General features: G+C 38.8%; 1 protein-coding gene across 1 annotated transcript in view; it reads left to right on the top strand.

The window, feature by feature from the left end:
• Positions 1–6,314: 6,314 nt before the first annotated feature.
• Lypd6 (LY6/PLAUR domain containing 6) overlaps positions 6,315–27,764 on the top strand; it is a 138,915-nt gene continuing 117,465 nt past the window's right edge. The window contains exon 1 of the mRNA XM_046426981.2: positions 6,315–6,448. The gene's annotated coding sequence lies outside the window, so the exon portion shown is untranslated. The remainder of the gene's footprint in view (positions 6,449–27,764) is intronic.

Below are 27,764 nucleotides of genomic sequence, written 5' to 3'. Positions count from 1 at the left end.
AACAACTTTACTAGCTACCATCTTTTTGTACTAACTCAAAGTGCTAAGCCTGAATTTATTGTATGATTTGTGATAAAAGTCATTTTTTTGTTTCTTGTCTCTCTCAACTATTGTTGATGGTTATGAAGATCAGTCATTGAGGAGGGGGTAGTAGTCAAGTTAGGTTCAAAAGAAACAAGCCCATGATCCCATGATTGGTTTACAGTGTTTATTATGGACACAGCAGACAACAGTGAGAATTTAAATTTTATACTTAAATTTAAATTTTTACGAGACACAAAAATTTTGTATTTCTGTGGCACTTTGGACCTGTATAACCAACTGTAGCCTGAGTAATCTTGCCTGAACATCCAACAGCCTCAATCTGCACTTGTCTAAAATTGAAATTACAATTACCCTGCTTCACCAAAGATTAATTAAACAATTATTCAGATTGGCCTCATGTTCCTTGTCAGCACTGTGTCCCAGGCAACCCTTTCCAAGATTCAGAATAAACCCTATGTCTTAGTCTGTTTTTGGTGCTATAACAGAACACCTGAGACTGAGTAATTTACAAAACAGAAATTTCTTACTGTTTGAGAAACCAGGAAGTTTCAGATCAAGGGACTGACATTTGGTGAGGGCATTCATGTTATGTCATCCCATGACAAGAGGCAGAAGGGAAAGAGAGAGAGAGAGGGAGGGAGGGAGAGAGAGAGAGAGAGAGAGAGAGAGAGAGAGAGAGAGAGAGAGAGAGAGAGAAACGAGGAAGGAAGCTAGACTCCCCCATTATAACAAACCATCTTCCAACAGAATGGCATTAATCTGTTCATGTGGGCAGTGCCTCTTTACCTCTTAAAGATATTGATTCTTTTAATTTTGCTACACTAGGGATGACGTTTTCAACGCAAGCTTTTGGGGACACATTCCAACCATAGCACCTCCTTTGCCATCTGACTGAGGAAATTTATTCTGATGGTGGAATTATCAGCATCAGCAGTGGGGACGAAGAGAGAAATGATGAAATGATGGAAATCCAGGGTCTTGTAATGGACTTCCATCCCAACTTTCTTGGCCCTGAGTACAGAAATAAAATTATAGGGAAAATCCATCCAGCACTTGATTATTTCATATACAGTGACAGAAACTGGGAAAAATAAAGACAGTAAGACTCTAGGACCTCCTGGGAGCCATTCCTTATGTCCTATTTAGTTTACATATTTCTGCTCATCTTCTTCAATTTTCTTCTCATTAAGCCCCAATATTTTTATTGTCAGTGATCATTAGGAGACAAACTCATTTATTGGAAGAGTTACTATGACAAACTTATGGTATCTGTGTTTATGCAAAGCGTGCTCCCCATTAGAAACAAGGTATAAAACTGACATCTTAAGGCAACTGAGGGGTCTTTGCTGGCAGTCGGGGGTACTGTTTTCTAGCAGAAAAACTGGTAGAGAAAATTGAGTTCTTATAATGAATTCCATAACAGCAGCTTAGCCGTAAATGATTTTTTAAAAGTCACTTGACTGTGCAAACTGGTTAGAGCAGAAATATTTTAATGATATTTCAAGAGCTTAATGTCAACCATCAGTGTCCAATAAATGAAAATTACTTTAAGTGATACATCTGGAAATATGATTTTTTTTGAGCCCAAATCTCTCAAGCTTTGCATAAAATCTGGATTTTTATTTTTACTCTGTGTATGTTATATAAACTTATTGTATTTATTAGAGATAAAGAAGATAAATTAGATGCTACTTAGAATATTGAAAAATGAGTAAAATGTTAAGACATGTTAAATTTATTGTTTGATCATTGAGGGAGAGCAAGCAAGCAAATAATTTATTTAAAAGAAGCAATTTTACCTAAAGAAAGGATAATATTTTAATAAGCAGAAGGGGGAGAGGGAATACATTATGAGATGGAAGCAATGTTATTGGAATGAAAAATGTAATGTGCCGAAGTCACTACTTTGAAGGGGAACACACTGATCCGAATATAAAATTTTGTTACATTCCTGCAAAATCCTAACTTTATCTTCATTCTTATCTGTTCATGCATTTAACTGATATTTATTGAGTATCCACTCTGTGTACCAGCATCATAGGAGGAGCACTGGTGATATTTCAGTGAATAAGACAAGCCTACTCTGAGTGGAATTTTCATTAATTAACTTATGCATTCATATGTTAGGTAAAATGAGGTTTAGCCCTGTGTGCCAGAAAACTTGAAATAACAAGGTTTAACAATTGTCTCATGGAAATAGAGATCTTTCAGACCTGAAAGAATGACTCGATTATCATGAAAAACTTCAAGTTCTTTGTCTTTTTGCTCTGCCATTCTTAATCTTTGTATATATTTAAGCTTTTGAATCTCTTTCTTTCACTTGTTATAATGTGTTGAGATGTAGACTGTTGTTTGGATCGACAGTGTACCCTTTTTATTATTGAACAGTATTCCATTCTATGGATGCACTACACTTTGTTTATTCCCCAGCTAAGGAAGTTTCAGGTTGTTTCAAGCCTTTGGTAAAATTGTTATAAGAATTTGTTTATAGCTTTCTGTGTGAACATAAGCTTTTCATTTCACTTGGGTAAATATCTAGGAGTGAGATTAATACATTATATGATTAGGTGTATATTGAACTTTATAAAAGCTACAAAACAATTTTTATCATGGCCATACCATTTTGTGTCCCTACCAGCAATGTAAAAAAATTTTAGTTGCTCTTTATCCTCAATAGCACTTGATATCACTGTTGATTTATTATTATTTTTATTTATTATTATTTTTTCCTATAGTAACAATTGTATAGTAGTGTCTCATGGTAGTTTTAATTAGCGTTTCACTAATGACTAAAGATACTGAGCATCATCATTTTGTGTGCTATTTATCACCTCTGTATCTTTTATGGAGAAGTGTCTGTTCAATTCTTTTGCCCACTTAAAAATTTTTGTTGTTTTCTTATTGCCTTAACAATAAGAGAGTTCTCTGAATATATTAGCTACAAGTCCTATGCCAGATATATGATTTACAAATATTCTCTCCCAGTCTGTGCCTGTCTTTTCTTTTTCTTACCACTGTTATTTGCAGAGAAAATAGTTTAATTTTGACGAAGCCTAATTTTATTTATTTTTTCTTGCAGGTTGTGATTTTTACTTTGTGTATTAAAATTATCAGTCCTGGAATTTTAAATGTTAAAAGTTGCTTTAAAAAAACAATAAATTCCTCCTACCAATAACAGATTATCTACACATAGTACATTAGCTTTATCTCCTAAATGTGAAATCAAGTAGAAAGATATTAGATAATTTTTGCAGGAAGAACCAAAATAGAGTTAAGAACAATGAAACAAGTATGTAATGATTATAACTTTTACAACAGAGAAATAATTTTTTTTGGTTCTTGTTCAATAGAAACATGTAAACACATGAAACCCTTATGCTTTGTGGGGGTTTGAAATACCCATTCATTTATTCACCCATGTATTTACTATAAAATTTTTACAGAGTGCCTACTATGAGCCTAGTACTATGTTGTATATGAGAATACATAGATGAATATGATGGGAGACAAAACTTTCAATAAATAAATCAAAAGATCATAACAATTCAGTAAGAATTATTATTGACATATGTTCAAAGTAAACTCTGCTTCTTTTTGTACATATAATAGTTCTATGACACTTATCTCAGTTTGAATTTTTTTTTCTTTGAATGACTACTTGATTTAATGTCTGTCTCTCTCAGGGTGCACTCCAGGAGAACAAATACAATGTATGTTTTCATCATTGTGCCTGGCACACAGAAGAAGCTGGATTAACAGTCATTGAATAGATATAGTGCCTGCTATTGAAGTACAGCCCCAGGAACTGATAATTCGACCCCTGGCAGTTTTGAAGACTTCATTATAATGGTGACATTTGAAGTGAATCTTGAAGCTGAAGTAGGAACTTGCCATTGAGGGGAGGGGAGAGTTGAGGGGGAAGAGAAGACAACATTCCAGCACTGGGAGGTCTTAGACACAGACTGTGAATGTCCACTTCCCTGGCAAAAGTTGCCTATGAGGATAGGGGCAGGATGAGGCCCACAGGGAAGGCTGAACTCAGACCAGGAAGGAAAGGCCTTCGGTTTCAACTTCATTATTTGGGGGACTGACAGATTTTAATGATGTGATCACATTAGCAATTCTCAAATAGAGATAGCAGTATGGAGAGAAGAATGTAGCTGTTGCTACAGCTCTGATAACACAGGATAAGGCAACAGAGATGTTGAGGGATAGACCTGAAAGCTATTCCAAAAGATAGAATTATGGGACTTAGTGATTGATAAGGTATGAAGGGTAAAGTAGAAGGATGACTTAACACCTTTGCTTTACTGATGATGCCTGAGGAATACTCTATGGTAGTTAACATTGTTTATGGTATTACATGTTCTTTAGAAAATTCAACAAAATATAAGGAAGAAAACAGGATGCTACTCATTATCCCAACACACAGAGTAACCACTGTTGATATTTCATATGCATATCATTCTATCTTTTTAAAATACATTTTTGGAGAGAGAGAGAGAGAGAGAGAGAGAGAGAGAGAGAGAGAGAGAGTCTAAGGATTCCATTTCTACCCAGCACTATGGTCTTGTGAACTGCCTTAATATGCTGAACTTCATTTTGAATTCAAATATTAAGTTTTAACTAAACTATGCACGAAATCATTCTTTTTTAAAAAAAAATCAAATGAAGTAGGTTCGTGGTGGAGAACTGAAGAAGGCAATTTCTTCCCTGGAAAGGAAGCTAAATGAGTGGCAGCCATGACACCCTGGACATGCCCTCATTAGTAACAGATACTAACCTGCAGAGGTTATCTACCCAGTTACTGGGGGACACAGCCAGGGTCAGTTTGATTAATTCATATTTAATCTATTAAAAGTGCTGAGCCCTGTAGGAAGACAAACACCTGAGCATCTCCATCTTGTTTGTCCAAAGGTCCTAAAGGAGTGCTAATTATTTTTGTTCACTTGAACCCTGAGCTTGTGTAAATTTGTGCACATAAACTAACTGGGAGGAGCTGTTGATTCAAAATACCTTATCCTAACCCCTTCCAAATAAAAGGATGCTTTAGGGGGGAAAATAAAGGATGTTTTGATGTTGAAATAGATTATAATAGATTGAAGAGGAGAGGCAGGGAGATTCAAAGAGGCCTGGAGAAGAGGGGTGGGGGTTGGGGGGAGACCTCTAAGACCCACGTAGCCATTATGGCGGGCATAGCTAAGGTAGCCTAGCAAGGCAGTTACCAGGCTAAGGGGTGTGGGCGGCTAGTCCCGAGCTCCCCCGCGGAGTCCTTCCTTCAGATTTCCTGGGAGACCTTCCCTTGTCACCCCAGCTCCCCATCAGCTTCTGGCTTAGCTCAGATGGACGAAGACAGAGATGAATTCTGCTTGCACTTCAAGGCTCCCAACTGAAAACTCCAAGAGCATCAAACATGATTTACAAGGAAGAGAAAAATCAGTATCCTGAGAAGGGTGGGCTGGGTTGGGGGCGTTACTTGGGGAAAGGGTTTGGCAGAACGCAGGAGAATTATTCCCTGGGCGATTCCCACCAAAAACCATAATTAAATTCCCATTTTCAAACAAACATCTGCCTCCCCATCCCTGTATCCACTGTCCCTCAGTCTGGGTCCTCAATTGTAAATGTCAAGCAGCTTCTGCACGCCCTGGCGTTTGGAACTCCACTTGCTCTACAGTTCCAGCTCAAGTTCAGCGGGTGTCTCGAAGGGGAAGGGTAGAGCGTGAGATTTGGCTTGGTCCCTTCGGTTTTGCCAGGCTTCCCGACCCGCAGCTGCTGGGCAGGGTGAGTTGGGCGGCTCAGGGAGAGGCACTGGGGAGCGGGTGTCGCGCACAGGAAGGAATCTGCAACCTGAGCAAACACTGCTTGCTCTGGACGCTCACTGTGAACAGGCTTCCCGGGCAGGTCCCAAATCCCCCACCTTTTCCGTTCACCCAGTCTGCCAGAGAGCGGCGCCGGGGCGCCCCACCTGCGCGGGACCGAGGTCTCCTGCTGGCGGGGAGTTTACAGACTTGGCGCTTAGGCTGACTCTCCCAGAGTTGGGTCGCGCGCGCCAGACCAATGAGCGCGCACCGCGGAGGGCTCGGCTCCTCCTGCGCGCACTGATTGGCTCCACGACCCGAGAGGCCGGGCTGGCCGGCTGCAGCAGCCGGCGCCCGCGAGTGCAGGGCGCGAGTGGGAGTGGCACTCGCGCCCCCCGTCGGCCCCCGCCCCCTGTCCCTCCCCGCCGCGATCTCTCCTTCCCTCCTCCCTCCCTCCCTCCCTCCCTCCCTCGCTCCCTCCCTGCGCTCCCGGGCTCCGGCCGCGCGCTGGCGGGGCTCCGCATTGCACTCTCTGGGGGCGCCGCAGTGTTCGTGGGATGGGGCAGCTGGCTGCCGCTGGCGCCCGGAATCCGCGCGCAGCCCGGGTGAGTAGAGACGGGCTTCCCCGAGGAGCACAAAAGGATACGCTTTTGGTGGTAGCGGATCCCCAGCTGATGCCTGGCCTGGGCCAAGCCTGGGAGTGGGCTCAGTCGCTGGAACTACCTAGCGCTAGGACAGCCTTCACCCCCGCCCCAAGGCCAGCGGAGCTGTGGTGACGGCCTCTACACCCAGCTCTCATGCTTTCCTTCGGAGTGGGCAGAAAGCGCTGCGCGTGTGTCTAGAGGGGCGTGTGTGTGCCTGTGTTTTGTGCTGGAGCGCGGTGGGGTGGGATAGAAACGTTAGGAGCTGCAAGTTCAAGGCTGGAGGAATCTTCTCCAGGAGTAATTCAGTACCTTCTCGGGGCCAAGCGTGCATACACCAGGAACTCCAGCTGGAGAGAGTTCCCCGGTAGCTAGCGGAGTGGCAGCACCCCACATGTTGCTGCAGGGGGTGGTGTTAGTGGGTTGGAGAGAAGCCGGCTGCAAGGAGGTGCACTGTGCTGGGCCACCTCCCAGTTGCTGTGAAAGGGTGCTAGGCCCTTGGACAACCCACTCCTAGGATCCTGGGCGGAGACTGTCCACCTAAAGTAGGGACTTCGTCTGGGCTTCACTTGGTGATCGGTTTTCTCTTGGTAACAGCAGTTCGGTGATTCATATTTGACCAAGCCATCAATTTCAACATAAAACTCTCTATTTTCCATCTAACTCATTCTGACCCCCCACTGCAGTCTCACCACTTCGGCCAGCAACCCCTCCAGACCCTTAACCCCCATAGCACCTACTCTTTACTGCGTGATTCAAACTTGATATTTGGACACGATTGTATCTTGCGTGGTCCCAGGTATGTTTAGTGTCACAATCACTTGCCATCCTAATGTACTCCAGAGACTTGTTTTAATTTCAGGGCATTGGGGAGGTGGAAATAGATCTTTGATAGTGACTTGTTGGTGGAACAGCATTGACCTCCCAGAGCACATGACAAAAACAATGTTAAGCTTCTCCCTTCGGTAACCTACCCAAGGTGTGACCTCCAAAATTCAATTTTCTTTGTGGGAGGCAAGGGAGTTTAGATTCTCTAGGGGGAAGCTTATTTCTTGTTAAATTGACTTACAGTGACATACACTCTGTTCTGCTCTGCTCTGGCCAGCCATTGCAGATGCCACGATATTATTAGAGCAATTCCCTTAAAGCCATTACATTTTCTTTCCAGTGAAAGGAACTCCAAGTAGCTGTTTAAAATTTCACATCTGCACCTTATTTCTCTGGAAGACATGAATGGTTACTGTATATGTGCTCACGTGTACCAAGTTTGCAAAAGATATTTGTGCAATCGTCCATGAAATGGCTTAATGCACATTTATGTTAAACCCATTTAAATGTAAAACATCTATCTGTTTTCAATTTTAGTTTCCACCTCAACCAAAGCCACCAGAATGAAACAAGACTTAAAAGAGGCTTCCTTGTTGAAACAGAGGTTTACTGCACTCTAGTCTTGAGAGCAAACAGTAAGCTTTTTGAGCTCATAGATACATAAAACCTGCTGAAAATTGAACATTGGTTTCTTGGGTTAAAAATATCAGAAATGCTTCCAGACCAAAAAAGGTAGACACAGTTCGTGGGGCTATTTTTTGAATTTGTCGATTGTCTTTGTAAGGTGAATGTTTATAGCAGAGAATGCATAAATTGGACTGATTCTAGGCAAGTAATGCCAAGTAAAACACCATACCATGTATTGTATTATACTGTACAGTTTACATCACCCCCATTTTATAGATGGAACAACTGAGGTTCTCAGAGGTTGAGTTTTCCAAGGTGAATGGCAGAGTTCAAATCCAAGTTGCCCCTAAATCCTTCCCTCCCGTCTTCCTTATTCCTTCTCCCCTTCCCTCCTTTTTTTTCCTTAATGCTGGGTGACATCTTTGGTGTTTGCCCACTTCTAATTCTACATCTCATTTTACTATTCAATCCACAGCTTCAGGGACCATAATGTACCACCCCTGAAAGGCTCTGCTGTCTGCTAAATATCACTTAGCTCCCACTAAGTTGTGGGCTGATAAAGATTTAAAGAGAGAGTTAATAATGATTTTAAGGAACCACCCTTTCATTTTATTATTTTTATTAGTAAGTTGTTAAAGATACAAGTCATCATAACTCTGAAGTAGGATGTCCTAGTGGTAGGGTTTCAGGAAAATCAAGTGACCAATCGTGGCAAGAATGTTCCAGAAATATGTAAATTTTCTACTTTATAAGCAGAAATTCCTCATAAATTCTATAGACAATTAACAATGAAGTCTTAAATGATTATTTCATTAGGGCTATTTTTATTTGAAAAAGAATTGACAAAACAGATGACTTAAACCTCTAAAGAAAAAGTCCTGGAATCCTTATTAACTAGTGTACAAATGTAGGAGAAGACATTGGTTAAAGAGAAATCATATTTTCACTTGCATAGGTAGCAATTAGAAACTTAGAGATATCTGCCTATCTGATTATTTATAAAAGCCCAGAAATTGCGAATCTTTTCTTGGAAAATTATTGCTCACATTATTTATTTGTGGCATTGCATAATATTTATTAAGATGAATGGTGTTAATTTTGTTTGCATTAATGTGGGTAGGTGTTGAATTTACTAGTAATGTCTTGGTTAAGTATTTGGGCTTTGGTTTCAAGTTATGGCTTAAAACATGCTATGGAACTTCAGAAAATGAACCTCTGTGTTTTCAGTTTCTTACGTGTAGCACACGAATAATGCACCTACCTTATGCAATTGTTCAGTTTACTTATGCAACAAATATTTAGTGATTTCCTAGTTTGTACTGCTCTGTTCTATATGCTGGGGTTACACGAGTTTACATACACTCGAGATCTGATGATGTAATGCGTGCTTAGCATGGGACATAACACCTTATAAGTGGACCATGATTTTTAGTTGTTGATATCACATTCATTCATGAAGTATTCACTGAGTACATAACAGATATAACACAGATTGGAGCATATAGTGTTGAATGATATACATTTCAATTTAATTTAGTTCAGTGTTCTAATGGATAGAGAGGACTCCAAAGAAAGACATCAAGTGCCTAATCATTCCCTAAAAGGGAATTCAGTGCTGACACTTGGAGCAGGGAAGAGGGCTGGAAAGAAATACTTAAAAAGCCGAATTGCTCATTAGAAATTGGGAATATATAAATTCTCTTATGGGAAACCACCTATGATAAGAAAAATGAAGGCCTTGTACTCAAGTTCTTTAAAACATTAAATAGGGGGAAAAATACAGGAAAGAAAAATATTTGAAGGGTTATGTTACTAAATTGAGCCCATAAAGGGTGATAGATCCTGTGCACACTAGACATGAAGTAGCCAAAGATGAATCTTTACAATATATTTCTAAAACAATAGTGAAAGACAAATACTGGGAAATCAGGATTGTGGAAGCAGTTGGCTTTCATCACACCTAACACACACTCAGAGATAAGAAGTGATAAAATAGAGTATAAATGAATTCTTTGCTTCTATTTTTGCTGAGTAATATTCCTGTAGTAAGGCTTTCTCAAGCAGTACACACACTGGAGATAATATATCAAGAAGTGCTTAGGGTACTCCAGACCTAATCAGCACACTAGATACAAATAAATCACCAAGACTGTATGGCCTTTGTCCAAGTATGTTGAGGAAACTTGGTGTGTGACAGTTTTAGGGGGCATTTATGGAACACTGGCTGATGTCCTATGGGGTACCTGTCAAGGAAAGGGTTTCAGGAAAGACCCCGGGACCATCGAACCAGATCCACATGATTGGGAGATTAGTATTCAAAGCAAATGGATAGTAACAAATAATGATTTATATTAGAGAAAGGAAGAATAATGTATTAGAGCTAATGGAGGAACGTGCGTTTGTTGTTAAGTGTTGTAGAACATGTAATTTTTTAATCTTTCAGGAAGCCTAATGAAGTAACTGAGTCCCAGTTCCCCCTGTATTCACAGTCTTTTGTTATGAATGGGAAGCTGGCCAAGGAACAAAAGTGTAGATCAATAGGTGCTTCTGAGTGGACAAATAGGCTCTTCCAGGAGGTAGTTTGGAGATCATCTTATTTAACACTTGTACAAATGTTTATAGATAATAGGTGTTATGGCGAGCTGCCTCAGAAACACTCTAAATCTGAATTCAAACAAAAGAGAGCTTTATTTACCTGGCCAGGGGCTGTCTCCCCCCTGTAGAGACCAGCCCTTTCCTGGCCTGTGTCTTGACAACATCAACTCAGGGACTTTTCTCAGCGTCATGCAAGCAAGCAAGTTACAGTGGCTAAAAAAAAGCAGTTAGCTTAATCGCATCTAGGTCCGAACAAGTGTCAGACAACCATATCCTGAGTTTCAGCTGAGCAGGGAAGATAATCTATTTTAAAGTCATATAGACCCATAAATGTACTAAGACCCAGGATGTAGCTCACTAGGACCACCACTATATCCTGAGTTGGGTACATTCTGTGGGATACAAAGTATAGAAAAACAATTTTTAAAGAGAAGACAGCTTTCGTTTCTCTTTCTCAGAAATGGGTCATGCAGTTCCCTCTTCACAGGAGCAGTAGCAGAAAAACTGGGATAGAGTCTAGAACAACTAAGATGGAGTCCCTACGGCCATGCTCATATAGCCACAGTGACTCTGTTCCTGCTGTCCTAGTACTAGGGACTTATTTGATCCTTGCAGTTATCTCATTTACTTATCATTTTACTACTGATCAAGCTAATACAATTGTTCACAACTATGTTTGATTTAACCTTGTCTATATCTATAATAACCTATCAGCCTATATTTATCTATAACTATATTGGCATACTGACTTATCACCTTTCACTGTTCCATATCCTATGTCTCACAGTTACATTCCTGATGAAATTATCTATGAACTTATGTCCTACTGTTGCTTATCCTTGTTATCTTACCTTATTCCTATAATCTATAACCTATGTATGACTTATTGATTATATTGATCCGCTCACACAACAATAGGCAGTTCTTATGGTAAGTAAAAACCAAGCTGCTAAAGTTGAACTAGGAGAATAACTTGAAAGACCACCTAAATGGAAAGAAAAATAATAGAAGATTAAAGTCAAAGTGGAAGATTGAAGATAAGTGCACTTGGAAAAAGCAATCCCCAAGCACACTTCCAGGAGGTGGTTTTAAATTCTGTTCTCATCAGTGGCTAACATAACTGGCTAGTATCTCAGTTCTTTAAAAAAAAAAATTGCCCACCACATTCAAGTCAATGTTAAGAGTAGGGTATACAACTCTGTATTTATGTGATACATAAAAATATATAGTTAAGTTTATATAAATCCACTGTTTCTGTTCATTTGTCTGTATGGAGAGAAATACATCAAAATACTAACAGTGAATATCTCTGGCTATTATGTATTGCAGGTAATTTTGTTGTCTTTTTTTTTACTTCAGTATTATCCAGATTTTCTAATATATTGCGTATGTATTGCTTTTATGATAAAAAATGTTATGAAATATAGGTTTATTTTTCTAACTCAAGATGTAGTGTGATCTTACCATAAAGAAAAGCTTATTTGATGATGATCATTTCTGTCTCCTGAAAATCTGTAGTTAAAATTTTTCCCTGTTATTTTTCCCCTTGAATTTTCTTTCTCTAGAAGGCAGTATATTGAAGTGTTTGTTTTAAAAAAAAAAAAAAAAAAAAAACATTTGGAATTATGGAGAAGTGTGAACACCATTGCTTTTGTAGATAGTGAGAACTGGGAAATCTAAAGGGATTCCATTTTTTTTTTTTTTTTTTGCCATAACTATTAAGCTGTGAAGAACCGAGTTATGGAAGCATCGCTGATTCCTATCTAGAACTGAGGTGTCTTGAGGACGGGGCACTGTCAACAGTACCTTGGTGCCTGGTACAGTGAAGTCTACCAGTAAACACTGTTGAATGTTCTGAATTGAATGAAAGGACTGAAAACTCTCATAGATGCACAAAAATTTGAAATAAGAAGAGTGCTTCTGGCTCATTGTACCCTCTGAGGTCCTAAGATTCACTCAGTTTATCCTTGTTCCTGTAGGTTTTCCTGACATTCCTGTGTCATATTACCCTGGGCCATTAAACTCGTTTATGGTGGTCATCTAGGATCTACCAGCTTATTCCCAACTTTTGTTCCAGTTCCTGTCACTCGCATCCCTCTCTTAACTTCATTTTGTTTCTGTGTTTTGGTGTTAGTATTTTCCTTGACTCTGGATTTTACCTCTGAGTCCTTGGCTTGGGTTCATCTTTTTTCCTCACTGTGGGTGATCCCAGTTAGGTTTGGTGAACTGGAGTCTTTGCAAGGCAGCATTTTATATCCAAAACTATTAAAAATTAATAATTAAACATTTCTACAATCTGAGTATTGGTGCCCTCCCATTCATATGTTAAAGTTAATACCTAATGTGATAGTGTAGAGAAATGTGACCTTTCGGGCACAACCCTCATGAGTGGAATTAGTGCCCTTATAAAGGAGGTTGAAGGAAGCTTCATGCCCCCTCTGCCATGTGAGGATGAAGCAACAAGGCTCCATCTAAGAGGCAGAGAGTAAGAGCCCCCACCCGACACAAGTCTGTTGGCACCGTGTTCTTGGACTTCCTGGCCTCCAGAACTGTAAGCAATAAATTTCTGTTGTTTGTGAATGACCCAGTCTAAAGTATTTTGTAGGGTAGCCTGAAGAGATTAAGACAGATATTAACACTTGATCCCCACAAGGGATCTAGGATCCTTGTATATTTTTCTATGACACCAAATTGATAAGGAGCTATGATCAAAATAATTTACCTGGTCTTGTCAGAAAGAATCTTAGCAGAAGAACAAAGTGCTTATCTTGTTCTTATATAATATCTGGTGTGTATTCTCTATCATTAAACTCTTGTGTCATTTCTCCAGAAAGACAGACATGAAGGAATCGGATAAGAACACTCCAATGATCAAGTTAGTGTCAAGGTTGTGAGTGAGGACCTGGGGGAAGTAGTTGTTATCTGATGACAGAATGTAAAGATAAGAACTCTAGCTTGGAAACACAAAGGCTTAAGGGACAGGATCCTACTACCTAGAGAGGATCTTTTTAAGTTCAGTTAACCTGATTCTAAGACTACATTGGACCAACCCAAAGGCTAACTAAACCAAAAGGTTATGGAGCAGTTGTTCCTCTTGGAAAGAGGCCTTGAATGGTTCACATAGCACAGTTCAGGAGTGAGGAATAGATCCACACTGGACAGAGGTGGGGGCATCTAGCTTAGAAGACTCATGCCAGCAGGTGCCAAAGTATCTTATAACAACTTCATAGGTAAAGCTTCCAGGGCTCACCAAAGGGAGGTGCCCAGTTTCGAGAATCATTCCTCAGAGAAGCACCAAACATGGTGTCCCATCAGGTAATTTTAGTTTTTCTCTTAGTCTGCCAATTAGGGATCATAGTAGTAACTGGTTTCTAGGACATTTAATCTCCATCACATTGACATTTTACCCTTATCAGGTTGCTACAACAAAAGACTTAGACAGATACCAGAAGTCAAATTCTAATGTACACAGTTACAAATAGAGTGAATTTGGGCTTTTTATCATGGAAATTAAAAAAAAACACAACAATAACTATAACTAGAATACAATTATTGTTATTTGAAAACAAGGGATATTAGTTAGAAAGTGCTTAGCTCAGGGACTATGTAATTTCACCATCTTGTGTCCTGCAGTCCCACCCGGTCGTCCTGGCTTTCTTTTGCTAAGAGGATGCAGAGTGAAATTCAAGAGCTTGAAAAAAGTTTATTTGTATGTATGGATAATTACAGTGTGATGGGTTGTTAGGCAAAATGGATATTGGGTGTAAAATCTTTATCTTTGATAGAACTTTTAGAAGCTATGGATATAAGAATTCTTTTTTGGTACTGGGGAATGAACCCAGGGATGCTTAACCACTGAGCCACATCCCTGGCCCTTTTATCTTTTTATTTTGATACAAGGTCTCACTAATTTGCTTAGGGTCTTGCTAAGTTGTTGAGACTGGCTTTGAACTTGTGAACCTCCTGCCTCAGCCTCCTGAGCTGCTGGGATGACAGATGTGCACCAGCATACCTGTCAAGAATTCTTATATCTAAGACTGTTCAACTATTTCTGCCCCCCTGCTTTGAAGTCATGATTGCTACTTATCAAAAGAAGTATCTTTAATTATTCCAAATTATTGAATAACAATGCAATTAATGTGTTTGAGTAGTAAGTTTGAGGTGAATTTTTAAAAAAATATACTGGATATCTTAATGCCCTGAAAAAGCAAAAGAAATGAAGACTGCATTTTTGTCATTTCATTTTTTTGTCTTTTTCAGTAGCAAATAATATAATAAATTAGCAAGTGTGCACATTATTTAGATTTTCACCCTAGACATTTAGAAATACTTGTTCCTTTATGCCATTGAAGCAATTTAGGCAATGTATACACTTGTTTACACTTATAATCATAGCATTTATTATCCTCCACTTTTAATTTGCATGGCTTTTCATCTATAGCATTCTACCTGCTTATGGGAGATTGTGTTAATTTTCCATGGCAGGTAGGCAGTAAAGGTGAGGGGGTCTAGGATCTCCTCTGTTGTAATTCTGACTCTACCAATTGCAATCTGTGTGATCTTGGGCAAGTTATTTAGTTTCCTCCAGTTTAAGTGGTCGGCTGACCTTTAGCCAGTTGCTCACCCACTGGTTGGGCATCATTTGCTTTTACTATAAAATCAAGGGGCTGCACTAATTAAACTTTCAATCCCCAGATGAGTAGGAACCAACATATATATTTTTTTTTTAAATTTTTTTTTATTGGTTGTTCAAAACATTATAAAGCTCTTGACATATCATATTTCATACATTAGATTCAAGTTGGTTATGAACTCCCAATTTTACCCCAAATACAGATTGCAGAATCACATCGGTTACACATCCACATTTTTACATAATGCCCTATTAGTAACTGTTGTATTCTGCTACCTTTCCTATCCTCTACCATCAAAATTGCCATTACTGCTGATCTAATAAAATGGTTTTGATTAACTGAAAATGTAGCATAATTTGGATATATAGACCAAACAAAGTTAAACATACAAGAATTCTTGGCTTCTAAGGAGCATAAGATCTGTACTAAATAATTTAAGAGATCTAGCATTTCCCTGGAATTTGTTCTTTTCTCATTATATAGAGACATTCTCTGTTCTTTGACTTGATTATTCATGTGGAATTTACTTAATTTCTTAGAATTTTTCTATCTTGGAGAGAAAAAAAATCCACTTTCAAGTGTTCTAAAAATGTTGCCACTTAAAAATACTGACTTTAATAGAAGTAATATTTTGCATTTATGTAGTAGCTTTCCATAGAAGATCAAAGGAATGGTATTAGAAATACATGGATTTTCTTTTATGTATAACTTCATAGAAAATTTTTCTTTTATCAAATTCTTTTAATTCAGATTCCCAATCACCCAACTGAGTGAGTTCACAGAAACTTCTGCCACAGTCCTGACTCTCTCACAGTCAGCTGTGTCCTCAGTCAGGAGTGGCCTTCCATCCATTATTTCCCAGGTTACAAACCTTTTTATCCTTCAAGGTATCATTCAATGCAATCTCCTCAAAGAAGCCTTTTCTCCCAATTTCCCCATCAGAGTAAATTTTACTCTTTTACTTATACATGTATTTTGTACTGACATATTCTTTTTATACGATCTTGCTTCTTATTTATATAATGACTTATTTCTCTGGGATGTTGGACATGAGCTTGTTATCTTACACAGTGTGAACTCTCAATAAATACATTGCATAGCATGACAGTGTTCATAGAGAAAAACTATGAAGATCCAGGGGCAATCACAAAGGACTGGTTTAGATGGAAAGGGTAGGTTTTGTACTGTGTGACCATTGACACCTAATTTTGGTCTCTGGATATCCTTGAAGAACAAATAAACACCACAAGTTGTGAAGGTCCTCCTTGGGACCTTCTCTGCCTTTGTGCCCTAGGAATTCCTCCTAGGTATTGAGGGTGGTATGAAGCAGATACTAAGTCCTGAGTGGCCAATGACATAGACATCTTCACAGGTAGAAATAAAAATCTGGCAGCCTCACATCTTTATACTAAGCAGGACAGTGCTTCTATAAGTGTATAGGCAATTTCTATTAAAAGTTCAAGGAAGAAAATAATCATTCCCCTTTCCATCATTTAGATTTAATTATTCCTGTATCATTTCTTTACAACTTTCTTATTGCTGTACTTTCCCTAGGTCACGTGATGGCTGCTGAGTTATGCATATAGAATGTATTGTGTTGGATCCTTATTTTAATAGAATAAAATAGAGGGAAATATATTAAACTTGCTATATGTAGATAAAGATGCACATGGTCCTTCTATGCTATTGCAAAACTTTTCATGAACCATCTCCCATATGGCTTCCTATTAATAGATGGGAAAAATGCCCAAAGGGCTGGTACTTTTTAAACAGAGGACCAGACTAGGTTAGATTTGTTTAATTTCTAATGACCAATGTTCTTCCTGTCCATTGCCATGGGTTGGAATCCCATCCAACTGACTCAAAGTGTTGATTTAGGGAGCACTAGGTGAGATGTTGTTAGATGGGCATCAACTCCACCGAGTTCTGAGGAATGATACAAGGTTCAACTCCTCCTGTTGCTAGTGTTGTTATTTTATTATTGTTGTTGTTGTTATGATTTTGGTATAAGCAAACCAGGCAAATGAAAACCAACATGGTATGACAGATTTTATCACAAAGGCTATTCAGAGGCTCAAATTTTAAGTGAAGTGCATTTCATTTAATGGTATGGAATGACATTTTAAAGAAATGTACTGTCTGTAATGGTACTTTCTTCTTAGTTTGGGAGTGACATAGGAGAGACCCTAGCTAGAAGGGGCAGTTTTCAGCTAGGCCATGTAAATTAAAGGAATGTAGCATGCTAGAACATCTACAAGACATTTCAGGCAAGCGTGCAAACTTATTTTCTCTAACTCCTGGGCAGTGCAGACATTTTCTTGTGGATTTGAGAGCAGTGTACTGATTGAACATGGAAAATGGAAGGGGAAAGGGTGCAGAGAAGAAGGAGCCACAGCCACATCAATGTTTATAGTGGCACAATTCACAATAGCTAAACTATGGAACCAACCTAGATGCCCTTCAGTGGATGAATGGATTAAAAAAATGTGGTATATATACACAATGGAATTTTACTCAGCATTAAAAGAGAACAAAATCATGGCATTTGCAGGTAAATGGATGGCGTTGGAGAAGATAATGCTAAGTGAAGTTAGCCAATCCCAAAAAAGCAAATGCCGGATGTTTTCTCTGATATAAGGAGGCTGACTCATATTGGGATAGGGAGGGGGAGCATGGGAGGAAGAGATGAATTCTAGATAGGGCAGAGGGGTGGGAGGGAAAAGGAGGGGGCAGGGGATTAGCAAAGATGGTGGAATGTGATAAACATCTTTATCCAAAGTACATGTATGAAGACATAAATTGGTGTCAACATATTTTATATACAACCAGAGAATGAAAACTTGTGCTGTCTGTGTATAATCAGAATTGTAATACATTCTGCTGTCATTTATTTTTTTAAAAAATCAATAAAAAAAAAGCCTCACTGCAGATGAGTAGCAGAAAGGCACCATGTGTAAGGGGCAAGGAGCCAGGGGCTCTGCCTGGTGGCACTGCTAAAAAAAAAAAAAAAAGAAGGAGCTGAAGGACTTAGAATAGGGAAGGCATCATCTACTTTATTATCAATTTAAGAAAACTTCCTGCTCTTGACTGATTCCACTCCTATCAAGGGAATCCAGTTCCTGCTACTTCCACCATTAAAGCCATTCTCCTGGCAAGTCATTGTCTCAACTCCAGTGGAGGAGATTAGTGTCAAGTCTTCCCGGAGGAAACAGCATGCTCATTAATAAATGAATTCAAGCTGAATAATATACGGATTAAGTAAGCAAGAAAAAGTTGAGGGAATGTGAGTCCAAGCAAAAACACTGAGACGGAGACACAGAGATAGCAACTTCTACCTGGTGAGATGTGGGGAGAAAGGAAAGATTCTGGTATTTTTGCTTATTTCTCACTTTTATCTAAACTCATATAACCCTATTTGCCAATTAGTTGTAGGATTTTTGGCTAAGCCAGTTAATTTCTTTGAACTTCAGTTTTCTCATTTGCAAAATGACTGTACAAGTTCAGCACTGCCTGAGCAGGATTTGAAGGAGAGATCCAGTTGCTGGTGCCAGGGAGAGGAAATGTACAATGGTAGGTATGGAGCTTCTGTTTTGGGTGATAAAAATGTTCCAAAATTAGATTGTGGTACTTCTCTGTGAGTATACTAAAAACCATTGAATTGTATACTTTAAAAGTGTGATTTTTTTATTGAGTGTGAATTATCTTTCAACAAATCTCATTTAAAACAAATAAACAAAAAGATAAGTATGCTTGGGAAGCAATGGGTTAAATAGTGTTTGCATTTTTTAAACTGCAGGACTTTCCAGAACTTTTAGTAAATTAATGTCCTCTCCATATGTCTGAAAGAAATATAATCAGTGAATTCCAAACCTATCCTACACTGATGCTCATTATGAGGGCTCGACATAACACCCTGGACTTGCTGATGTCTGAGGTCCTTCTGCTTTTAATATTTTTTAAGATGTTGATGGACCTTTATTTTATTCATTTTTTTTATATGTGGTGCTGAGAATCAAATCCAGTGCCTCACACATGCTAGGCAAGCACTCTACCACTGAGCCACAACCTCAGCCCCTTGGTCCTTCTGGTTTTAAAGTCCATGAATCTACAGTTACAGAGTTTGTCTCTCTTTCTGTTTTTTTCCTAACTAGCTTCTTAGCCTCTTACCTAGAAGAGTTTGTGTTGTGTGTGAACCTTTTGATCAAAAATGTACTGTCGGAAAACCCCTGCTTCTACTTTAAGAGAAATGTAGGATGAGAGTGCAAAGCTGCAAACTATGCATTTCCTGTATACTTTTACATTTTAGACTAGATTAAGTCATGGGCAGTCAAAATACAAGTAATGAATTTCCCAAGTGCAGGTGTGCACACACATGTACACACATGCACATACACAAATACCGTAAACTAAATTACTGAAATATTTATATTAATAGAGAAGATAATATTCTAGAAAATAAAAATTTATAAAAGATGCAAATTTTAATCTGACAGAGGCTTTTCTGAGGAAAGTAGTGCAATTAATCACAGAGCTGCAACCTAAAGATGAATAGTGAATATATACAAATGTGTGTCACACCAATGCAAATCTTGGACATTTCATTTGACTTGTTCCAGATCCACGCATGCCTTGGTGAGCAGCAGGTGAAAGCTGGGGTGTTTTGCAGGTATGGATGGGAGAAGGGAGGCAGATATGGATGCCCAAGGCAGAGTGGGGCTAGTTCTAGATGATGCCTCCATCAACTGAAATAGCTCATCTTTCAGGAGTGTTGGGGCGGGTGACTGTGGGTGGTTCATCTGTAATCCACTGGGCAGAAGGATTCACACTGACTCTTTCATATTTTATCATTACATTTTGTGAATTCTCTGGAATTAGAGTGATCTAAATCTCAACAGTTAATCTACAGGTAACCCAGAGCAGGTGTATTCTAATAGGTATGTAGGCTGTGAGGTTTCCTTTAAATGTTTTTAAAGGAATAATTTGTTAGATAATGTTAGCACACAAAAGCTAAAATCTGTTATTGATTTCCTTTTTATAATTAAGTTTACATGTTGCATTTTCTCAAATATTGGTTATCTATCCTTTTCCCTTATTTAAAATTTTTAAGGATCTTTGTTGCAATTTGAATATGAATCAGTCTTACCTTTGATGAATGTTAATATTCCTGTTTGTTTTTTCTGACCTTATTTTTAAAAAATAAAAATAGATCTCCCATATGGTCTAGTTATCCCACTTCTGGGTATATGTTCAAAGAAAATGAAACCAAATCGAGACCTACACACCTATGTTTAATGTAGCATTATTCACAATATCTAAGACATGGAATCAGCCTAGGTGTCTGTCAGCAAATGAATGGATATAAATAATGTGTTATATAAACAAATGGAGTATTATTCAGTCATAAAAGAGAAGGAAATCCGGTCCTTTGCAACTGAATGGATGGAACATTGGGTTAAGTTACATAAGTCCCCTACAGAAAGCAAATACCACATATTCTCTCATGTAGAAGCTAAAACAGCTGATCTGAAAGGAGAATAATGATGACTAGAGATTGGGAAGGGTGTGTGTTTGTAAGGAGTGGGTTGGAGAAAGGGAGATTGAATTGGATCAGTGTATACTGTGTGCATGTATGGAAAAATCACACCAAATCCCATGTATAATTAATAAATGCTAATAAAAACAAATTCTATAAAAACAAAGCTAAATTAATATACTATTTAAAGCAGTCAAAAAACTGGGAATTAGTTGTATCCATTTAATTAAATATACTTTAAAATTCCAAGTTGCATTGTGAAATTTGATGAATAATTGATAACTATGTTTTTCTCAAGTGATAAAAGATGTTATAATATTGACTTGATTCTGAGACCTCATGGTTCCTTAGCTTCCTTGGGTTGTCTTGGAGAAGATTCCATGTTGCACTATGTGCCAGTTTTTGAATTTATGCCTCTATTTTCAGAAGCTACTTTTTCTATTCCTTAAACATATAAATGATGCTTTATTTGAACACCCATCACAGGCTCTGGGACAGGGTAGATGCTTGGTAGATATTTGATGAGCAGACTCTTCCTATTCAATCAGTGTTTGCTGAGTAAAAGAAGAAATTAGTTAATGAGCAGTGCTTTTTATAATTATCCTCACTTTCATGCCAATAATGTGACCATTACCTGGCTACGTTAAAAGTAAAATTCTTGTTAACTCACAAGCTAATGCTAATTAGCATCTAACGTTTATTTTCTTATTTTTAAAGATGCACAAAGTTAAAGGAATTATACACGGAAACTTTGGTATAGATTTCACAACCTCATACAGATGCATGTGATCGATTTTTGAACAGCAGCAGCTCCATGAGCTTTGGAAGAGACCTGAGGCCTCTCACATGGGACTAGGACGTTCTTTATGGGAAGGAACATAAGTGCTGTACCATAAGTACATGGCCCTTTGCAAACCCACTTGGTAGGGTTTGTTTCCACATGTTACAGCATTTGCACTCTGGAATGTTCAATCATTTCATGGATGAAAGATTTCCGTAAGGCCTTCTGCATAACCTTCAAGCCATCTTATGTGGAAAAGAATTTAGTTTGCGTTTGGTTGTACTTAATCACTGATGTTTTATAGGCAACACTCAGGATGTATAGAAAGATTGAGGTTTCCCCAGCCATTTGTCAAGCTTAGTGACCAGTAAGCCTCTATTGTTGAAGACTAGTTGTTTAGGCGATGACAGAGTGTCTTAGTTAGTTTAGGCTGGTATATAACAAATCACTGTAGACAGGTGCCTCAAATAATGACATTTATTGCTCATAGTTCTGGAGGCTGGAGAGTCTGAGATGAAGGTGCTGGCAGGTCTGGTGTCAGCAAGGGCTGCAAAGGGCCATGTACTTATGGTATACTCACAAGGCAGAGAAAAAGAGAGAAGCAAGTTTTTTTTTTTTAATGTCTCTTCTTCTAAGGGCACTAATTCCATTCATGAGGACCCCACCCTCAGGCCCTAATTACTTACCTAAGGCCCCATCTCCAAATACTATCACATTGGGATTTAGAGTTTGAATATATGAATGGTCGGGGGGTGACATTCAGTCAATATCACAGATAACACCTTTCTCCTTTGGGATAGGGGAAAGGACATGTTCCTTGTCTCTCTGTTGCATTCCCCTGATTTCCCCAGTTTCCTTACCATTTAACTAAGTCGTCATCATCATCAATTCTTGGCAAAGTGGAGTTGATTTGTAAAATCACCTGCCTATTTTAATAATCTAATGGCAAAAGAATTTAAATTTCTTGTTTTGGAACTTGACATGGCATTGAAATTCACCTCATTTGCTTTAATTTTATTTTAAAATTAACAATACTGAGATATTCTTTCCCATATTTCTTTTGAGCAGGTATTTGTATAATTTTTCTGGCAGCATTTAAGAAACTGACTCATAGGTGATTTTGAGATTCTTCACACATGAACCCATATTATAAGTTTGAGTAGCTTTAAAATTAAAAAAAAATCTACATCTTTGAATACTGCATCAACACAGTCTGTATTTAACCTTTCCATCAATGTAAATGACCACTGTTTTGTATTCTGCAATGCAAATAGCAATAATCAGGCAACAAGCACTTTTTTCTGGGCCTTACCCAGGGATACAAAGAGGATGTGTAGGACATGCTTTCCATCCATCAAGGAACTTGGAATTGACTTCTCTCCTTGTATCTCTAAGTATTTGAGGGCCAACTTGTGCCAATCATCATTCCAGGTAGAAATAAAATAAGCAAAAATCCGTGGGGAGAAATCAGAGGACGAAACTTACAAAAATCCTTGTCTTCATAAAAAGGATGGGAAATGACAGAATGATATCTAGAAGGGTAGAGGCAGAAAATAAAGAAACAAATTGAAAATATACAGCATGTCAAATGGTAATAGGTGCTAGGGAGACACTAAAATGATAAGCAGGAGAGGAAGTATTAGGGATGGGTGGGAGTCAGCGGGTACCTTTAAATATGGTGACGATAGAAAACTGCCTTATGAAGGTGACACAGGATGAATACCTGAACCCAGTGAGGGAGAGAGTTCTGGTCATTTCTGTGGAAAGAAACTTCTGGGCAGATATGCAAAGGTGCTATGGTAGCATCATGCCAAGGAGACCACTGGCAGGAGCAGAGTAAACCAGAGGGAGAGCAGTGGAAGGTCTGTCCATCCTGCAGTGCTTCTCTCTCTCTCTCTGTTTCTTTGAGTGAGTTCAGGAGCTTTGGAAGACTTAGCACTGAGGAATGCCCTGATTAAATGCATGATTTAAAAGATCACTAGCTAGTATGAAAATAAATATTAGGTGGGTAAGGTTGGAAGTAGGGAGGCTACTATTGCAACAATTCAGATGATGTTGGCTTAAGTCTAGGTGGCTGCAATCGAGTTGGTGTAAAAGATATTCTTTGAATGTTTGGAAAGTGTAGAGGAGATACAGTTTTCTGAAGTACAGGATGTAGGATGAATAAGAAAACAGTGTCAACCATGATTCCAAGGTTTAGGGGTCTGATCACTCAAGGTGAAGCTTCTATTTATGTACTGAGATGCAGTGACTAAAGAGGAGCAGATTTGGAGGAGGATCAGACAAGCTTTGGATATCATAACTTTGGGGTGCCTATTAGGTTTTCAGATGGAGATATGGATTAGGCAGTTGTGAACTATGAATATGAGTTTAGGAGGCAGAGCTGGGCTGAAGGTGCAGTTTTGGGAGCTCAGTTAATCTCTGTAAAAGCCATGCAATGGGTAAATCAACAAGAGTGAGGTCAGATCTTTATGTCAGAAAGAGATGAGAACAATTGAATATGGTTCCTCATTAGAGCACAGAAGGAAGTAGGAATTTGTAGACTAGAAGAGATGAAGACCTTCAAGGAAAATGGGGGACTAGAACTGGTCCTTGCAGATGGTTAGGATTTGGAGGGACAGACAGAATGAGAAGACATTTTGGTGATGAGGTACTAGAATTAAACACACTGCAGCCCCTTGGTAGGAAGGTAGGAAGGGAAAACATACCAATGTCATGGTAGACTTTTATCACGAGTGGAAGGGGTATGAAATGGAGTCTCTGCTGGGCCAATTTCCTAGGCTCCTGATATGCAAATAGTAAAGAAACTTGGGTCCTATTAAAATCCTTAACATTTCCCAACACTTTGCTAACAGCCTTTCCTTCTTATTTTTGCAGCTGGTTCTGCCTTATATTTTGTAGAAACTTGAAACTGACATGTGGGGAATTTTAAGTACATGTGTTATCAAAACAGATGTTTCACAGGCTTTATAGACTATCAGGAGGTCATCTCATCTTTCACAAAGCAGCCTGGAATTTGAATGTAGTTCCTCTCATAATTTCATGTTCTCCAAAGCAAGTATGTGGAAAATTTTAAATTTATTAGCAACTTTCTCTTGTTCTTAGATTTTAGAGAGATGGCAATTTTAGTAAACCTGAAAAAAAATATATGGTATGTTACCTAGAGGCAGATTATTGAATAACTCTACTTGCCTGGTGACAAATATAAGGCACATAAATATTTTAACACTTTGCTTGAAATTTTGGAGTCAAATTTTTAAAAACAGAAAAAAAATTCTACATTCTTTTTTTTTGGATGCAAAGTGATAAAGAAAAAAATTAGTGCCATAAAATAATACAAAGGATACTGACTTCAGAAAAAATACAGAAACTTTGCTTCTTGTTTTCTCTTTTTCTCTACTTTTTACTAAATCTACATGAGAACCAAGTCTTTTTCTGTGCTGTGTAACAATTTCTCAGAAAGCAAAAGCTAAGGACTTTGGTGAACCTCCCTGGGGGTGGTAAGGGCAATTTAGGTGTTTCTTTGCTCACTTTCCTTAAGGAACTCAAACAAAACAAAGCAAAAAATAAATAAAGCAATGTGGAGGGTCATTGTTTGGAATGACCAGATATAAGATTCCACATCCCCATATTTCTTTAGGGTTTCAAGGAGGTACAGAGTAAACTCCAGCAGGATTTGACAGTTGATCTCCTATCAGTTGACTCTTATAGGTGCTGGTCAGAGAGCTACAATCAGTGTATGGCATAGGGATAGAGAAAGAACCTGTGGACCCTCTTGCACCATCCTGTAGAACTTTCTATTCTATTCTTTGGGACAGATATAGTCTATATATTGCAATGACCAATATAGTAAGCACTAGCCACCTTTGTTACTGAATACTTGAAATGTAGCTATTGCAGTTGAGGAACTGGATTTAAAACTTCATTTTAATTTAAATTTAAGTAGTGGAGGTATCCCCTACCCATTAGAGACAGCACAACCTAAAATGACAGTGCACCTTTGATGGTCCTGTGTACCAGGTTAGCAGATACCCACACTGCCCCTGCTGCTTCCTCTCTGCTACCCTGAGCACCCATAAGCAGATCTTTCCTGTCAGGATGTGGTGCCCTTGGTTATTTCCAGCAACTGGATATCATATAGGGTTTGGTAAAATCCTTCATCAGCACCTGTGGAGTCCCATAGGTGTTACCTGGGATGGAGAAATTGGTGTGAAGTTGGAATGTGGGGAGAAGGAATATAAAAAAGGTAGCCTGATGTTAAAAGAGATGAGGTCATTGTTATGGTCTTAAAGACCCCTTTCTCACAGAGATATTAAAAAGTGGTCTGTTTTTTTTAATATACTGACTTAGAAAGAGAATAATTCTGGGGAGTAAATTTTAGAGGTAACATTGAGAGATACTCATTTTACTTGTTTCTTGACAAAGGACCTTATTTCGTTCCTTGAGGAGGATTGCCTGTTCACAAGGCACACTTATTATTTCAGTTGTTTATTGTTTTTTAAAACTTAGGATGGATGACTGACGGCTGACCAGGTGCCTTCACAGAGATACAGAAGGTGTAGCCTTGCTGTAGGATGGGGATTATTAAGGAGAGCGATAAATAGCACAGGATGTTAACATGACTAGATAAGGTCACTGTGAGCCAGTGAAGGGTTGGGCATGTGACCAGGACACACAGTGGATCCCATCTCAGAATGCCCAAATAGAACAATGAATGTACCAACAAAACTATATACTCCAGGGTCATGGTGGATGGAAGAAGATAGAGAAAGGAGGTCTCTGCCTCTTAATCAGGTGTAGGTCTGAGGGGGCAGTCATGCCACTACTGTGATGAGCTGTCTACCTCCTGTATCCAGCCATCCCAATAGCATTCCTTGAGGAAGGTGTTTAAAAAGAAGTGTTGATTGATATTTCTGTGGTCATTCTGCCACTCTTACTCATCAAACTAAATGAAGCTTATGTGCCAGGGACTATGCTTCACTTGCCATCCAAATGGGGAGGAAAAAAGTATGTACAATGAAGAAGAAAACCAACAATAAGACATGCGACGAGATGGATCCCCAATGAACACAGCAGACAGTAAATGCCATATCTGGTAGTTGTCTTCAGATGCATAAAGGGTTGTTAGGTGGAAGAGGTGGAAGACTTCTCTCTGGGGCTCCCAAAGGCAAAACTGGAAGTATTTTTCTTTAATTAGAGAAGTTGTTTTTGATGACCTATTTATGCAGGATACTCTGGGGAGGGAGAATGATTTAGGAGAGGACAGAGTGTAGGATATGAAGATGTGACTCGCTGCATATTAGAGGAGGTTCCTTTCCGTCAATAGAAGGGAAAGCTTCAGAAAATAGGCTGCTGTGAGGAGGTATTCAAAGAGACTCTGCATACTGACTAGGAAAGAGGGGGACTCATGCTTGAGAGCAGGGGTCATCCCAAATCTGCTGGCCACCTACTTTTGTGAATAAAATTTTATTAGGACACGGCCATGCCCATTTGTTTAAATATTGTACACCGCTGCTTTGGCCCCACGATGGTGCAGGTGAGTGTTTGTGATGGACATTGCATGAACCACAAAGCTCAAAATATTATTATCTAGCATTTCTAGAAAAAGTTTGTCAGGTCCTAAGGGAACTGGATACAGTGACATGTAAAGTTCTTTCTGATTCTCTGATTGTAAGGGATTCAGAAAGAAAATAAGACTAAAGCCTTGTGGGAAGTCTGGAGAAAGCTTCTTGTAGGAGAAGGGACTTTTGGCTGGAGCTTGAAGGAAATGTGTGCTAGTCTGGCCAAGGAGGCCATTCCACAGGAGACCACTTGGGCAATCCTAATTCTCAGGAGGATTGTCACTGTTCCTGGAATGCATTCACAGGCTCATCCCACACTCATTCGTTCATTCGGTGTGCCTCCAGCATATTGTTAGCTAATGTAGACATTAATCCAAAATGTTTCTTTGCCTGTTCTTGGTAAAGTAAGCCCCAATTCTGGCATGAGCTGTTGGCATTTCAATAATAACTTTGCTAGTGTGGAAATGCTCATTAAGTTCAACGTTTATAATTGAGTTTTATGGAGTTATTTTATTTTAAGTATAACCATCTCACCTAGACACAACTTGGAATTTATTCACATGTTCGCCTTAATTGTAGGATGTAAGAAATGATTGTTCCAAAATGGAAACCTCGCTGTACTTGGAGGAGACGTCACTTGCAGTGCTGAGGATAGGAGCCACATTACTATTCATGCCTTTTTAATTGATTAGCCTTTAAGGCTTCTGAAAGCCTTTAAAAG

Source organism: Marmota monax, unplaced genomic scaffold (genome assembly GCF_021218885.2).
Source record: "Marmota monax isolate L192 unplaced genomic scaffold, Marmota_monax_Labrador192_F-V1.1 WCK01_AAM20220418_F8-fsc00048, whole genome shotgun sequence".
Taxonomy (NCBI): domain Eukaryota; kingdom Metazoa; phylum Chordata; class Mammalia; order Rodentia; family Sciuridae; genus Marmota; species Marmota monax.
This window is presented reverse-complemented; position numbering and strand designations above follow the sequence as displayed.